Source organism: Peromyscus eremicus, chromosome 5, assembly GCF_949786415.1.
Source record: "Peromyscus eremicus chromosome 5, PerEre_H2_v1, whole genome shotgun sequence".
NCBI classification, from domain to species: domain Eukaryota; kingdom Metazoa; phylum Chordata; class Mammalia; order Rodentia; family Cricetidae; genus Peromyscus; species Peromyscus eremicus.
The window spans coordinates 19,489,699-19,505,129 of NC_081420.1; positions in this window are offsets into that span (position 1 = coordinate 19,489,699).

Genomic DNA, 15,431 nt, shown 5'->3' on the forward strand with positions numbered 1-15,431 from the left:
TCCAAAACTGGCACTGACGGAATATACTAAAAGCCACTGAATAATTTACTTCAAATGTGTAGACCGTATAGCATTTTTGGTTTGAGTGTCAAGTGTCCCCAGCAGGCCCATGTGTTAAAACCTTGGTCCCTGCTGGTGGCACTGTCTTGGAATGTTGTGGAATCTTTACCACATGGAGCCTGTGGTGGGATTTGAGGGTTATGGACTGGCTCTGTTCCTGGCCCGAGTTCTCTGCTTCTTGATTCACTGAGATGTGAGCTAAGTCTCTTGCCTCTGTTGCTAGGGACCCAGCTGCTTCAGCTGCCATGCATTTCCTGTCATGTTGGAATGTCCCCTATCAAACCACGAACCCAATTCTTCCTTCTTTAAGTTGCTTCTTTTCTGGTATTTGGCCATAGCAACAAGAGAGAAAAGCAGCCAATACACACAGCCTTTTAATAAGAGCCCAGGAAGGGGATAAGGGAAAAAGGACATTTTGTTGTTTGGTCGTTAGGACCAGGACAAAGATTCTCCTGGAAATGATTCTCGGCTGGCTGCTCTGCTCTGCTGCTGGTGTGCATCACGGTGCAGGTACATCCTCAGTTTCTATCACAGGAACTGTTTTACTCTCCCAGATGCAGGTCCTGCCTCAGTGTTGCTGTGGGTCGGTTTCTTCTCTTTTGCCTGGTCCTATGAAGTTAAGTTTCCTTGACACCTCCCTAGTAAACCCTTCCCTTGACATTGAAATCACCACCCTATCACTTCATCAAGCTGTTGTTATTTTCAGTGAGGCTACTGGCAACTTGAGGGCAGGAACCATGAAGCATCTGATTTCTCTCCAGTCCGTGATATGCCAATGGTGGGAAATGAAGGGAAACATCTCTCGCAGGGACTAATCTTCATGGCTAACATTGTTTAGGACTGCCTTCATTTGGTGACAGCATAAAAGCCAAGCTGACGATTTCATCACTGCTCTTGCATTTTCTCCAGCACACCCATGCCTTGCTTTGCACTAGGGATAGCCACTTCCACACTTCCTGCCTTAGCTCGCCTCTGGTGCAGTGCCTTGATGTGGTACGTACTTTATAGATGAGCCCGAGTGACTGCATGCCGGGATCAGACAAAGGCTGAGGAGGAAATCCTGCTCCCAGCGAAGGAAGCATCCAGAACTTAGAGACATTTCATAGATCAGACTAGTGAGAGAAAACTCTGGGGCATGTAGAGAAGTCAAGAACAAATAGATCCACTTTTGAGTCAGTACATACCATGTTTGTCCTTCTGAGTCTGGGTCACCTCACTCAGGATGATATTTTCTAGTTCCATCCATTTGCCTGCAAATTTCATGGTATCATTGTATTTTACTGTTGAATAGTACTCCATTGTGTATATGTGCCACATTTTCTTTATCTATACTAGACTAGGCTCTCTGGATAGGTGAGACAGTTATTTAGCTTAAACTGGTTAGGCGGCCCCCAGGCAGTGGGATTGGGATCTATCCCTGGTGCATGAGCTGGCTTTTTGGAGCCCAGTGCCTATGGTGGGACACCTTGCACAGCCTTGGTGCAGGTGCGGGGAGGGTTGGACCTGCCTCAACTGAATGTACCAGGCTCTGCTGACTCCCCATGGGAGACCTTGCCTTGGAGGAGGTGGGAATGGGAAGCGGGTTGGGGGGAGGGGAGGCTGGGGGGCAGGAAGAAGGAGGAGGGGGGATCTGTGTTTGGTATGTAAAATGAATAGAAAATTTCTTAATAATAATAAAAAAGAACAAATAGAAGCAGGCAGATTCCATGCAATGCATTTCAAGATCCAGAAGAAGTTAGGTAAGAGGATTTACGATGATGTCTCGGTGAGTCTAGTTGCTGTAACAATTATCACTGACTGGGTGGCTATGCTGCATGCCACCGTGCTGTGGTGGTGATGACTCTTATCACTTCTTTCTATAAGGTGCCTTGGTGTATTTCAACCCAAGCCTAGGAGAAGGCAGCTCACTGGATGTCATGGGGATGATGGGATGTAAAATGACCACTGTATTATTTTTGTCTCTCCAGGACAACAGGGTTCTACATTGTCAGATTATTAGAGGATGTCATTGAGAAATACAAAACAACCCAACCCTGGCCTTATCATCATTCATGCATCATATAAAAATTTAATTTATATGAAGTGTATAATTTTCCCCCTTCCCTTCCCTCCCCTCCCTTTTGTAGGTGGGGTTCTCACTGTGGAGTTCAGTCTGGCTTGGAACTTGGTATGTAGCCCAGGCTGGCCTCTAACTCACAGTCGGTCTCCAGAAGTGCTGGGAATAAAGATATAAACCACCACACCGCCTTTTGATCTTTATTATCAAAGATGCTTTGTTTTCCAACATGTTTGATAAAGTTGACATTCTTCATGTGTCCTGTGGATTGCCATCCCTGAAGATACCCTTCCCTGCAGAAGTCTTTGCCCTTGGTTTCCGGTTTCCTACAGGCAAAGTTGGCACATACCCACAAGTGGTATATCCATGAAGGAGAAGGAGCCTGGAGGGCTCTCGCCTGGGCCAGAGGACCACCCACGCAGCTGGTATCTCCATGCCTGCTTTGTTCTGCAGCTCTGGTAGATTCTGACCTCTCATTATTGGGCTTTTGAGACCATCCATTCCCATCCAGGCCTACAGATTAAGAAAGCGAAACTTTCATTGCTCTCTTTCAAAATTTTCCATTTGCTTTGCATGTGAGTTGGGACAGAGCTGCTCTCTCGAGTGCCTCGGTTTTCCTATGTGTAAAATATAACTCACAAAATTCCTCTCTTGGAGAAAAATACACCATTTTAAGGAATATTTATGTCTTAAAATGTGTGAGTCCCCTTAGGACAGAAATGGTAACCACTAAATACCACTTCCAGGAACCTCCTTGGGAAAGTGGCTGATTCCTATTGAGGAGAGTAGCACAGAGCATGAGTTCAGAGAATCTGGTTGGTCCTGAATACAAACACACTGTTCAGAGATAGGTAGGGTACACGGGCACATCGCATGGACTCAGGAACTGACCAGGTAGGCTCATACTGTCCAGATGGGATGGTTTAAACATCAGGAGCTACCGAAACAAGTGGAACATATCTAGTGCTTTACACTCCCAAGTTTAGTACTTCTTGAAGGAAGAAGAACCCCAATGGTTATTTCCAGAACCCAGGAAATTGCCTTGTTATTTTGAAAACTGGCAAGTGAAAGAATCAAGCATTTACTGACATTTACTGTATGAATTCTACCTCGGGAAAACCAAATAGTTGGAAGTTTTTCCTTTATATGATTATTCTGGCTAATAAACAAAACGTGAGCGATGTAGAATCTTTTACAACCTCACATTGAGTAAACAGATCCAGTCCAAAGTTTCTCAGCTTCGCACTACTGACACTGTGGGCAACATGACCCTTTGTTATAGGGCATTAGCATCCTTCTAGATCCCTCTCCATGAGATTCCTACAACATCCCTTTGTCAAGGTATGATGATCAAAACTGGGACACTGCCGTGCTCCCTGGGAGGACAAGATCACCCCAATACAAACTATTGATTACCTAGGCAATAATCACCAATGACTAATGTTAAATAAAGGACAACCAGTATTTATGGAAGTATATTATATCATACTCCTTAGAAGAAACAAAACTAAATAGCACCCAAACCCTTCAAATTGATATGAACAAAGCTGCTACACTGGTGGCTTTTCTCACTGTGTGACCACTACCTGTCAAGGAACAAGTTAAGGAGGGAGGACTTACTGTGGCATAGTCCATCCTGGCTAGGTAGGTACAGTACAGGATCAGCACAGTTTGGGCGGCAGGACCACAAGGCTGCTTTCTCATATGTCCATGGATCAGGAAGCACAGGTCTGGGAATGCAGATACTCACACGACTTTCTATTTTTTTCTTTTCTGTTCAGTCCCAGCACCCAGCCCATGGGGTAAGGCCACCCACATTAATGCTGGGTCTTTCTTCCTCAGCAGCTTTTCTTTAAAGATAACCTTCACAGCCCAGTCCAGAGGTGTGCCTCTCAGGCAATTCCAAGTCCAGTTTGTGTCTAACGCTGTGACCAGGGGCTCCTCTCACAGCGGACTTGTTCAGACTGGTCAACACCCTTGTAGCTTTTGTTTGAACAGTGTAACTTATTCCTACCCAAGAGAGCTAGTCCCCCAGGAAAGCCCTGGCCAGGAAAGGGGTTAGATTTGGATGTGTTAGTCAGGTGAGTCACAGAGGAAGGAACTCAAGAAGACCTATGATATAACAGAATCAGCACACTGCTCACGGACCCTAGAGAGGGGAGGGCAACATGCTTCCCAGGGGCTGTGGAGAGGAGGGAGCCATCAGTCATGCACATGTTCAATTAGGAAGGAGAGGAAAAGAGAGAAAGAAAAAGGGTATAGGGGGAGAAGGAAAGGGGAGAGGGAGGGGGAGGGAGGGGGAGGGAGGGAGAGGGAGAGGGAGAGAGAGAGAGAGAGAGAGAGAGAGAGAGAGAGAGAGAGAGAGAGAGAGAGAATGAATATGAATTAACTTTACTATTTACTGGAGTCCAGATTTGTATCTAAGCAGAATTCCTAAGAGGAATTCTATTTGGTAGGTTCCAGGCAGCCATGTTCATCCTGCAGCCCACAAGCCACATGGAACACAGAAAAATCATAAACTTACTTAAAATATGAACAGAAACTTACTTATTTTTGTGATTTTTTTTTTCTGTTTTTGGTTAACTCAATTGTATAGTTCTCAAATATGAGCTTTGTAGATGAACATGTTGTGTTCCAATGTCAAAAAGATGAAGCTGGGCGGTGGTGGCGCACACCTTTAACCCCAGCACTCAGGAGGCAGAGGCAGGAGGATCTCTGTAAGTTTGAGGCCAGCCTGGTCTACAGAGCAAGATCCAGCACAATCAGGGCTATACCAAAAAACCCTGTCTCAAGCAAACAAAAATGTACATTATTTAAGGGGCTGGAGAGATGGCTCAGTGGTTAAGAGTACTAAATGTTCTTCCAGAGCACCTGGCCTCAGTTCCCAGCACCCACATGGCAGCTCACAACTGTCTAACTCCAGGGGATGGGACACCCTCACACAGACACACACACAGGCAGAACACCAAAGCACATAAGATTAAAGGAAATAAATCCCTAAAGAAAAATTTACTCCTTAAAAAAAAGTTGGACATACCTGGTAGAGAAAGCAGTCATGAATTCCATGGAGACATGTTGTACCTGTGAGATAGTCACTGTACTCATGACCACGTAGGATATGTGGCCAGTGGACAGTCAAGTCCTATAGTTGAATAAGGCAAATACCCAATTGAGTGCTTTGGGGAACTGAGAAAAGAACTGGAAACTGTCAAGATGAGTGGCATTTCTAGAGTGAGAAAATCTAATTTCTGTTCAAAAGGATGCCAAGACAATAACAAACTGTAAGAATTCACTGCAGCCATGATTTCCAAGATATAAAAAATTTATTTCACTTATTTTAAATGATGTGTGTATATGTCTCTGTGAAGATACGTACATGTGTGAATGTAGGTGCATGTGTGAGTGCAGGTGCATGTGCATGAGTGAGTGCAGATGCATGTGAGTGCATGTGTGAGTGCAGGTGCATGTGAGTGCATGTGTGAGTGCAGGTGCATGTGAGTGCATGTGTGAGTGCAGGTGCATGTGCATGTGTGAGTGCAGATGCATGTGTGAATGCAGGTGCATGTGTGAGTGCTGATGCAGGTGCATGTGTGAGTGCAGGTGCATGTGTGAGTGCAGGTGCTTGTAAGTGCAAGAGCATGTGTGAGTGAATGTGTGAGTGAAGGTGCATATGAGTGCAGGTACATGTGTGTTTGCAGGTACATGTGAGTGCAGATGCATGTGAATGCAGGTGCATGTGAGTGCAGGTGCATGTGTGAGTGCGGGTGCATGCAGAGTCCATAAGAGGATGTTGGATGCTCAGGAGTTACAGGCAGTTGTGAGCTGCCCTATGTGGGTGCTAGGAACCTAATTCTGGTCCTCTGTGAGAGCAGGAAGCACTCTCAACCACTGAACCATCTCTCCATTTTCCATAATATAAATTTTAAAATATGCATGCACCCTCTGAGGAAGTCCAGAAGATTCACTTTATCTCCTCCACCAGCCTTGTCTCATTGGGCTGCCTTGAACACACTGTCAATGTGTATTCCATTTTGTGCCCTGGAGCTGGGTCTGCAAATGGGTACTCAGTGGCGATGAAAAGTAGGGTCGGGCCCCATCCTGGTGTTAATTAGTTATTAATCATTGTGAGTAATGTATTAATTGATTCACGATTTTCATAAATTTGTCGGCTGGCTCTTCAGTTAATGAAGAGCCTCATGTAGTACCCTTTGACCTCCATCATCCTATTGCTGGATTGGCTGGCCTTCTCTGCACATTGCAGAGCTTGGCTATGCAGGGGATGACAGCTGCTCAAATTTGGAACTTGCTGTGCCTTGTACAGAAGGCGGAGAGAGTTGGGAACCCAGGGATACAGACAGGAAGCCAGTGAATTAATGACACATATGTACTTCCGTCATGCAGGAAGGCGCCCAGTATCTTGTACGAAGATAATGGCTTTGAAGAGTTAACCTATGTCCTCCCCCTCCCCTTCGGCAGCCCCCTTACCTCATCATTCTTCCTTGCCAGCTCCTCCCTCCCTGAAAGCCGCCAGGCCATCTAACATTTGTCGCCTCAGGGGACGGATGTGGTAGGGTTGAAAGCCAATGTCAGGCCTGGCATTTTTTGCTGACTTATCCCTGTTTCAAAGGGCTGTGCCCACAGGGAGAAATGTCAGGCATCAGACTCACTCCCTACACCCACCCTTACCTTCAAATCTCATGAGAATTCTTCAGGTTAAGAAGGGAGGAAAGACCCCCCTATCTTCAGGGGCAGGCTGACAGGGACCTCTATGCCCTAGGGTGGTGCTGGCCAGACCCAGATGTCCCCCTTCACCTTTACTCTCTTGTGCACAGATTGATAATGAGGCAGATGGAAAGGAAATTAAGGGGACATGGGGAAGGAAGGGATCCACTCACTGCAATGTCTGGTTGAAGCCTCTTGCCAGCTGCAGATCAAGAATTCCAGCATAATTAACATTTGCCACGAAGGTCACTGACTTAGAGGCAGTGTTCCTTTCACATGAAGAAGAATATTAAAATGGTGATGACCCATGCTTAGGCCCTATGGCCTTTTTCCTTTCTAAGATACTTTCTGGGAACCTCACAAACAAGACAAAAAGGTTCGTTTACAGTAAAAACATCTTAGCTTCCCATGCAAGCTTTGCGAGCTGGGGTTTTACCTTATTGTGGGTCATCCTATCCTCCACGAGGAAACACCTCAGGGGCTCCTCCTTAGCGCCCTTTAAGACAAAAGCTTCTAAAGCCACCAAAATAGTAAAAACAGTGAAGCCTGACTCTCTTTGGAGAAGCCTAAACCTCTGTTTTAATACCCATGCTTAAAGTCTATATTAAAATCTCTTTTAATAAAATCTAACACTGCTTCATAACGGCTCACCCTGAAAGTTCTTCTCTGTGGCAAGCCCAGGATCCAGTTTTGCCTTAGTCAAGATCCCTAAAGGCTGCCATAGGCGACAGTATAGAGAGGGGTCTCCTCACCTACAGCTGCTGGTGAGTTCCTGAGATTTGGACTTCCTGGCAGTCAGCGTCCCGTGATGTCTCAGGGACCTATGGACCAATGCCTGCCTCCCTGGACACGTGCACAGCTAGATAGCATCAAGGACCGAGTGGCAACCCTTTAATGATCTTGCTGCATATAATTGCTCTACCTCAGGAAGATGGAGCTGCAGAATTTGGCTAGATAAACTTCTTGCTGTCCTTCCGGACAGAATGGGGCTACAGCACACACAGCCCCAATCATCTCCATTAAGAGAGCAGTAGTCGTGCATGACTATCAATTCCCCTTTCTCCCCAACACAGCCCAAGACGCCTCTTCTGGAGCTCACTGTTTGCATGTGTGGAAACAGGAATCTGGGTAAATTAAGCCCAAGCTCTGTGCCTTTGCCTCATGAGCACTCAAATTCCAAACTTGGAAGACATGTTTGGTTGCAAGTGATTAGAAACCAATTTGAACAAGTTTACACAATGAAGAGGCTTTATTCTAAAGGTCCAGGATGTGGACCCAAGCCTTGAAGACACCCAGCCCCTCTCTCCCTGGTCTCTCCATGCTCTGCACAGCTCCTAGAATGCTGGAATTTGATGTATAACGTTGGGTCTTTCTAAGGATGATGCTGGGACCATCTGCATCATTAGATCTCTGTCTAAACTAGACTCACTGTATCAGAGTCTCTGGGAAAATGTCCTGGGAATATGGACTTTGAAAGGACTTCTAATCTTCATATTTATCTGCTTTAAAGTCTGAGATCTTCTGAGTAGCAGCTTCAGACATGCAGTGGCCTCCTAGCAGGCTCTCCCACCCTCTAGGGGAGGCCAACCAGAGAAGCCAAGGATTCCGCAGACTGCAGGACACAGCGGGGTCCTTCTGGCAGAGTGCCTGGGCACCTCCAGGGTACTTATATAAAATGAAACAACTGACTCCCACCTTAACTGGCCCAGCGCTTCCTGTCCTCTTCACAAGCTGTGCTCACAGACTTTAGGAATTGTTCACAATCATCTGTGGACCCCCTGGCTAGCCTCACAGGCCTCAGCTAAGGCTGATTCTATGCAAGCTGGGCTGAAATATTTTTCAAGGTCTCCGTAGTTCATCTACAGGTGGTCTCATGGGTCGTTTCTGGTTGTGGAGGCCAAAAAGGCTGCCTATAACATGCTCTCTGTGTGCTGGACTGGCATCCATCCCCCTACAGTGAATTTCGATTCACTTGAAGAGGGCAGATGGTTAGCAACAGATCAACCACGAGTGGTTCTGCACCTGTAAATGTTCTTTCAACGTATTCTTTCCTCTTCTTCTTCTAGAAAATGTGCAGACAGGATGAGTGCTAATGAGGATACAGCTAGCCAACTTCCTGGACATGGGCATGGGCATGACCATGGTAAGAATCTGGAAACAGCATCGTAGGCTGTTCCTGGAAGAAATGTGATCAGGGAAGACAGCCAAGGTAACGACATGAGTGTGTGTATGCATAAATAACTGGGAACATGCACCCCAGTCTGTCACTTGTGAATCCATTGACACATTCACCTTCTCCACAGCTGCGGCTCCAAGCATATGCCCTGCACTCGATGTCTCGCTAGGTCCCAGGTGCACTGTGCCTCTCCATCTTCCGTTGCTCAGTGCTGGAGATCCCGACAGGCCTATTGGAAGAGCCAATCAAAGCAACAGAGAACGGAAAAAGTGCCAGATGGAATCACAGACCAAGAGAAGTGCCCAAAGGCAATCATTCCACAGAGATGGCAAGATGAGGACTCATGTCACACTGTTCAAATGTCCCCTTCCCATGAGTCTCCCAAATTATTTACACAAAAGACCTTTTCATCAAACAGGGGGAAGTGCCCACAAAGCTTGCTTTTCTGAGACATGACAGAATGGTGCCTGATGCCTGGGCTTTGGAGTAAGGCTAGCATGAGCTGTAATCCAAAATCTACTCTTCATAGGAGTCATGGGTTTAGTCTCTTGCCTCTCTGTGTTCTTAACCTTTGACCTGAACCTTACACTTTAACCTTAAACTGAGCATAAAACCCATTCACACTAAAATGGGGGAAATAAATGGCAGCATGTTCACGCACCAAGAAGTTTTACAGCTGGAGGGATGGGAAATCTGCAGCATATAAAATACAACTGTGCACAGTACCACAGGTGAACCTCACACACTAACACTGAATGGGCAAGCCAGACATGAGAGGATCCATAGCGCACACCATCGTGCGTGTGCAAAGTGAAAGCTGAGTGAAACGAGTTTGTGTTGTCTGTCATAAGCTGAGGCGGGGCTTACCTAGGGTGGGGTGAGAGGATGGAAGCATGGCTGCGAGACGGGAGGTAGCTCCCCTTAGGCCAGTGCTTCTCAACCTGTGGGCTGTGACCCCCTTGGGGAGGGAGGTCCAACGACCCTTTTACAGGGGCCACCTAAGACCATCAGAAAACACAGATATTTACACTACAATTCATAACAGCAGAGGAATTACAGTTCTGAAGCAGCAGTGGAAATAACTGTCTTAAAGGGTCACAGTGTGAGGAAGGTAGAGGTCCACTGCTTTAGAGAGTCAGAGCAAGGCTCACAGTGGATAATCTAGTCAAAAAGCACACGTGACCCTTTCCTGAATGAACCAGTAACCCTGAACCAAGGGGATATACATAGGGTGTATAGACTTCTTACTGGCGTGGCCTTTCATGGGCTCAAAAATGACCAATCCCAATAAAGATGACCTCCAGTCTCCATCCAATTCCCGCCGTTATATCCACGAACCCCCCCCCCCCATACACACACAGGCACACACATACACACACAGGCACACACATACACACACAGGCACACACATACACACACAGGCACACACATACACACACAGGCACACACATACACACACAGGCACACACATACACACACAGGCACACACATACACACACAGGCACACACATACACTCCCCATCAGGGCAACATGGCTGTATTCATCCTTCAGAGCTCCTCCTACGCTAGGAACTTCCTCATTTTCTTTTAATCAATACAAGTTCCTTCGCCACTCCTTGCCCACACTTCTTGCTTCTCAGACATAAGACAATGAGTCAGAAGCCACTGGCTTCAGGTGGCTTTAGTGGTGGCTCTTTCCAGGACCGTAGCCCTGAGTTAAACCCACCATGAGCCAGGAGAGATTCTGTGGCACTCAGCCCACATCACTGGGCCCCCCACATCCCATTCTTTCTTCTGAGTGGTGATTTCTTAAGTGTGTTCAGTTTGTGCAATTCACGGAGGCATGTCTTTAAAACTTGGTGTCAGTTTCTATATAAATGTTACTCTTCAGTAAGGTTTTTAATAAGTAGATCACATCAACACTAACTGAGAAAAGTTTGGGGACTAGTAGGGTGGCTTGTGTGCCAACTACTTACTACAGTCACCATTCTTACTGTCCTGCGTGGGTACTGGCAGAGATTTAGATCCTTCTACAAAGACCTGCTCCATCTGAGGAAGGCTTGAAACCCAGGTTTTAAATAAGAAGGGACAGAAAGGGCCTAGGTTTTTAATCAGAGCCAGACTCCTTAGCGTTCATCCTTTCTAATTCAGAGACAGAGCCAAGCGTGTGTAGGGGATTCAAGGAGAGTAAATTTATCCCGGAGTACCAAGATTTGAGATGATAGCTCTCTAAATATTTTTTTTTCTTCAAACACCACTAACAAGAAAACAAAAGCCTACCCCATGTCCTTTTGCGGGTGTGCAAAAATAACTTAGCAGGCCAGTTTCCTTAACTCATTCATCCTCCCCCTAGCTTCCTCCTCGGATAAAAATAGCAGCTTAATCTATTGACAGACAAGGGCTTTCCAGAGTCGGGACTCCATTTGGAGCTGTGGCTCTTCATTGCTGATTCTAATACAGATGTTCGGGGCATGATGGATGCTCTAGGATGTCCTCCTGGCAGCTCAGCAAGGAAGACAAGCAGAAGCCCGATCTTGAAAACAGGGCCTCTCCATAAACCAGCTGACATAAGCTCAGTGGTACTTCACCCCACATAAAGATCTTAATAAACAAACCTCACTGGTCAGCACATTGCCCAGGCAGATTTAAACGTATCCCCTGCTTTCTATCCCCTTCACAACTCTGCAGCTTTTGCACAAAGGGAGGCCTGGCTTGGCAGAACGTAAGGAGTGTGCGCAGGGGGAAGACGCCTCATGTTTATATGTCATGACAGAGCCACAGTGTGAGGGCATTAACCAGCAGGCCCGTATGCAGTCTGTCGGAGGCCCAGTACCCAGGACTGTGGTTTCTATAGCACAGTCAGCATTAAGAACCGGGAGGGGCCGGGCGGTGGTGGCGCACGCCTTTAATCCCAGCACTCGGGAGGCAGAGCCAGGTGGATCTCTGTGAGTTCGAGGCCAGCCTGGGCTACCAAGTGAGTTCCAGGAAAAGGCGCAAAGCTACACAGAGAAACCCTGTCTCGAAAAACCAAAAAAAAAAAAAAAAAAAAAAAAAAAAGAACCGGGAGGGAAAAGCTGCCGTCCTCATCCTCATCTTGACCCGTCGGATCTGCTCCAGCTGGCTTTCTACCTAGATCTTCTCTCCTTTGCACCTTGTGTGGGAACCTTGTCTGCTTTTCTAGCTTTTTGTTCATCTACCATGTCTCTTCCATCCCTTGATTAGACTGCCTCGACTGCTATCCTGGATCTTATGACCCCAGTGACTTGGGTTGCATCCCTTAACCTTTCTTGGCCTGAGACTGCTTGTCTGAAAAAGGAGGAACACAGTGGACCAGCCTAGGGCTCTTACCAGGGTAAAATGTGCTAATATACACAGAAGCTCTGAACACTGGGCTTGGCCAGATTGCTGGAGGTGCTCAGCAAATGACAGTGATTATTCAGTCTCTTTCTGAATTATTCAGCTCTTCCATCCACATGGATGTAGTCACTCATCCCATGTCAGCCGGGGAGGAAAAATGCACAGTCCAAGGGGTTTGGAGAGCTGACCTGGATTTTGTGAATTTTAAAATAGAGGTTGAATTCCTGAGTTACAGGTAGAGTTTAAAGGCCAGTGTTTTCTTCAACCGAGCTGCTGATGTCGACATTTCGGGTCATGTGATTCACTACATGGTGGGCTGCCCTGGGTAGGGTGGTTAATATTATCCTTGGCTTATCTCCACTAGCTGCTGGTAGGAACCCCACCCTAAATCACGACACGAATGTCTACAGAAATTGTCAAATGTCTCCTAGGGACAAAAGTGTCCCTTGCTGAGAACTGCTGGGCTGGAACAAGACTCTTCTGTAGAGCTAGAGAAGTGAGCCATGAGTGAGTCGTGGGAAGAGGAGGACCAGGAAGCTGCCCAGGGGCCGTCTTGAATTGCCAGTCCAAGTTCTATTATTGGGGAGAAAATTCATAACACCTGAAACAGCAGCTTTTCAAAATGAAAGGCTAGTTCTGGTTCTCTGTTTGGAGGTTTTGGTGAACGTTTGGCCTCGTTGATTATGGGCTTATGTGAGACAGCATACCATGGTGGTAGGGCTGAGAGTTGGGGATGGAGCAAGCTACTTCCCTCATAACCAGGAAGTGAAGGAGAGAAAGAAAAGGAAGGGTCCCAATATTCCTTTCATGGGCATGTGCCACGCCCTCACTCCTTCATCCCCCTAACCACCACCACCCCTACCCCCTCCCGGCCATGACATAAATCCTCCCTTTAGACATACTTCCTGCAGGTTCCACCTCCTCCCTGAAATGCCACAAACTGGAAATCCATCTCTTAATACACAGGGTTTGGGATCAGTTATCTGGATCATAGCCCCTGCCCTCTTTACATGGAGCCTTGAAAACAGGAGTGAGAGGCTAGCACAGGACCCTGTTACCTCCTTCGCGGATCTGTGGGTACTTCATTTTATTTTTAATTACGTGTATGTGTGTGTGCCCGCATGAGTGTATGTGCATCACGCCCATGCAGTGCACCCTGCCAGTGGAGGACAGTCGGCATCAGGTCTATTGGACCCGGAGTTACAGGAGGTTCTGAGCCACCTGTGGTGGGATCTAATTTTACAGGCAACTACTTCCTGGGCATTTCCATTTCACATGAGTGTGTGAAAAATGGAACACAAGAGGAAAGGTCTCCAGTCTCAAAGGCTGTAAAATACGACCAGCTCTCTAACTGTCCTCTGCCTTTAGATCTTTCCCAAGCTATTTATAACATTTCATGAAAGTTCCTTAGCTTTATTATTTTATTATTATTAATTTTCTAACTCTGGTAAGTGTTTGACCACATTGGGGCCCCGATTTCTAGCATTTTCTTCATTTCGTTATGTACATGAGGGTTTCATTTCCGCGTATTTATTTTCCATTTCCCCACTTATTTTTATAAAATCATAGGGCCAAAACGCAATAAAAATTTCAAGTAATTGCAGAAACAGCTGTTGGCTGATAGTATGCCTGTGCAATGTTCAAAACGGCCACTTCTCAGTTGATTTGTAAAGGTCTCAGCTTGACATATGGAAACTGGTCAAGAGGTATCAACGTAAATGTGTGAGTGGATGAAATGAGCAGAAATTTTCGGGTATGAAAGTTGAAAAGGTGTAAGTAATTATGAGAAGTTGAGTTCTCAAGGTGACTTACAAGGCATTATGTCATGGCATATATTTTACTTTTTTGCTTTGTTTCAAGACAGGGTCTTATATATCTATGCCTCCAATGTGCTTAGTAAGCTTGTGGTACCCTTGAACTTCTGAGCCTCCTGCCTCTACCTCCCAGGAGCTGGGATTATATGCATGTGTCACTATGCCTGGTTTATAAAATAGTGGGGGTGGAACCCAGGGGTTCATGTATGCCAGGTAAGTACTCTACCAACTGAGCTGTAAGCCCTGGCCAACTTTGGTCTTTTTAACTAAATTATAAGTATTCTAAGAGGAAGAAAGGATTTTTCCAAAGATTCCTCAGAATCTCCTTTACTGTTCATATAAATACACATTTGGTATTTTCAAATTTAATGGTTAGTGGGTGAAATACAAATTAATAATTTCTTTCAAATAAGACTACCAGGCTTAAGGATTCTTTACATTTTTTAAAGATAATTTTTTATTGATTCTTTGGGAATTTCATATCACGCACCCCAATCCCACTCATTTCCTAGTCCCTCCATATCTGCCCTTCACCCTTGTAGCATCCTCCCTCCAAAATAAAAATATTGAAACAACAGAAACACTTTGCTCCTCTGTCTTTCCCGACTCTCCATCACCTCTTCATTCGTCTTAGTGGCATTGGGAGCTGCTGTGTATCATGCAGTAGACCCTTTTGTCCAAACAGCTTTACTTGCACATGTTCATCGTAATGAGTTGTTGGTCAGGTTCAAGGCTTCTGGATTCTGGTATACTATCAATACTAGACTGTCACCGAAACTCCTCTTGGATATCCTGCTATTGCCCCAAGTCATGGAGATCCACAGGGCCAGTCCCTTCACAAACTCCAGCAGGTCATAGATGGGGTAGATGTTGGGGTGGGCCAACTTAATGCCCTGGATGTAGGCCTGGGTGGTAGCTGAGATGGTCAGTCTGGGCCTCCACTGGGACTACCCTCCTCAAGCAAGGGGCAGAGCCAGCTCTTCTGTGCCCATGCCATCACCATTGGGGGCCAACTCTCCCATACCATGGTGAGGGGTGGGGCCGGCTATCTTGTGAGGGGCAGGACTAGATCTCCCAGGGCCAGCAAAGGGCAGGGCCCTCGGACTGGTAACACAGGCCCAGACAACCACACAGACCCCAGCTGCATCAAGACCATGGACCCAGACATGGTCCTTGGCAGTAGTCTGGGCTAGGACATCACCATGGCCCTGGGTGGCAGCATAGGCCACCCAGATTAGTATGGCCC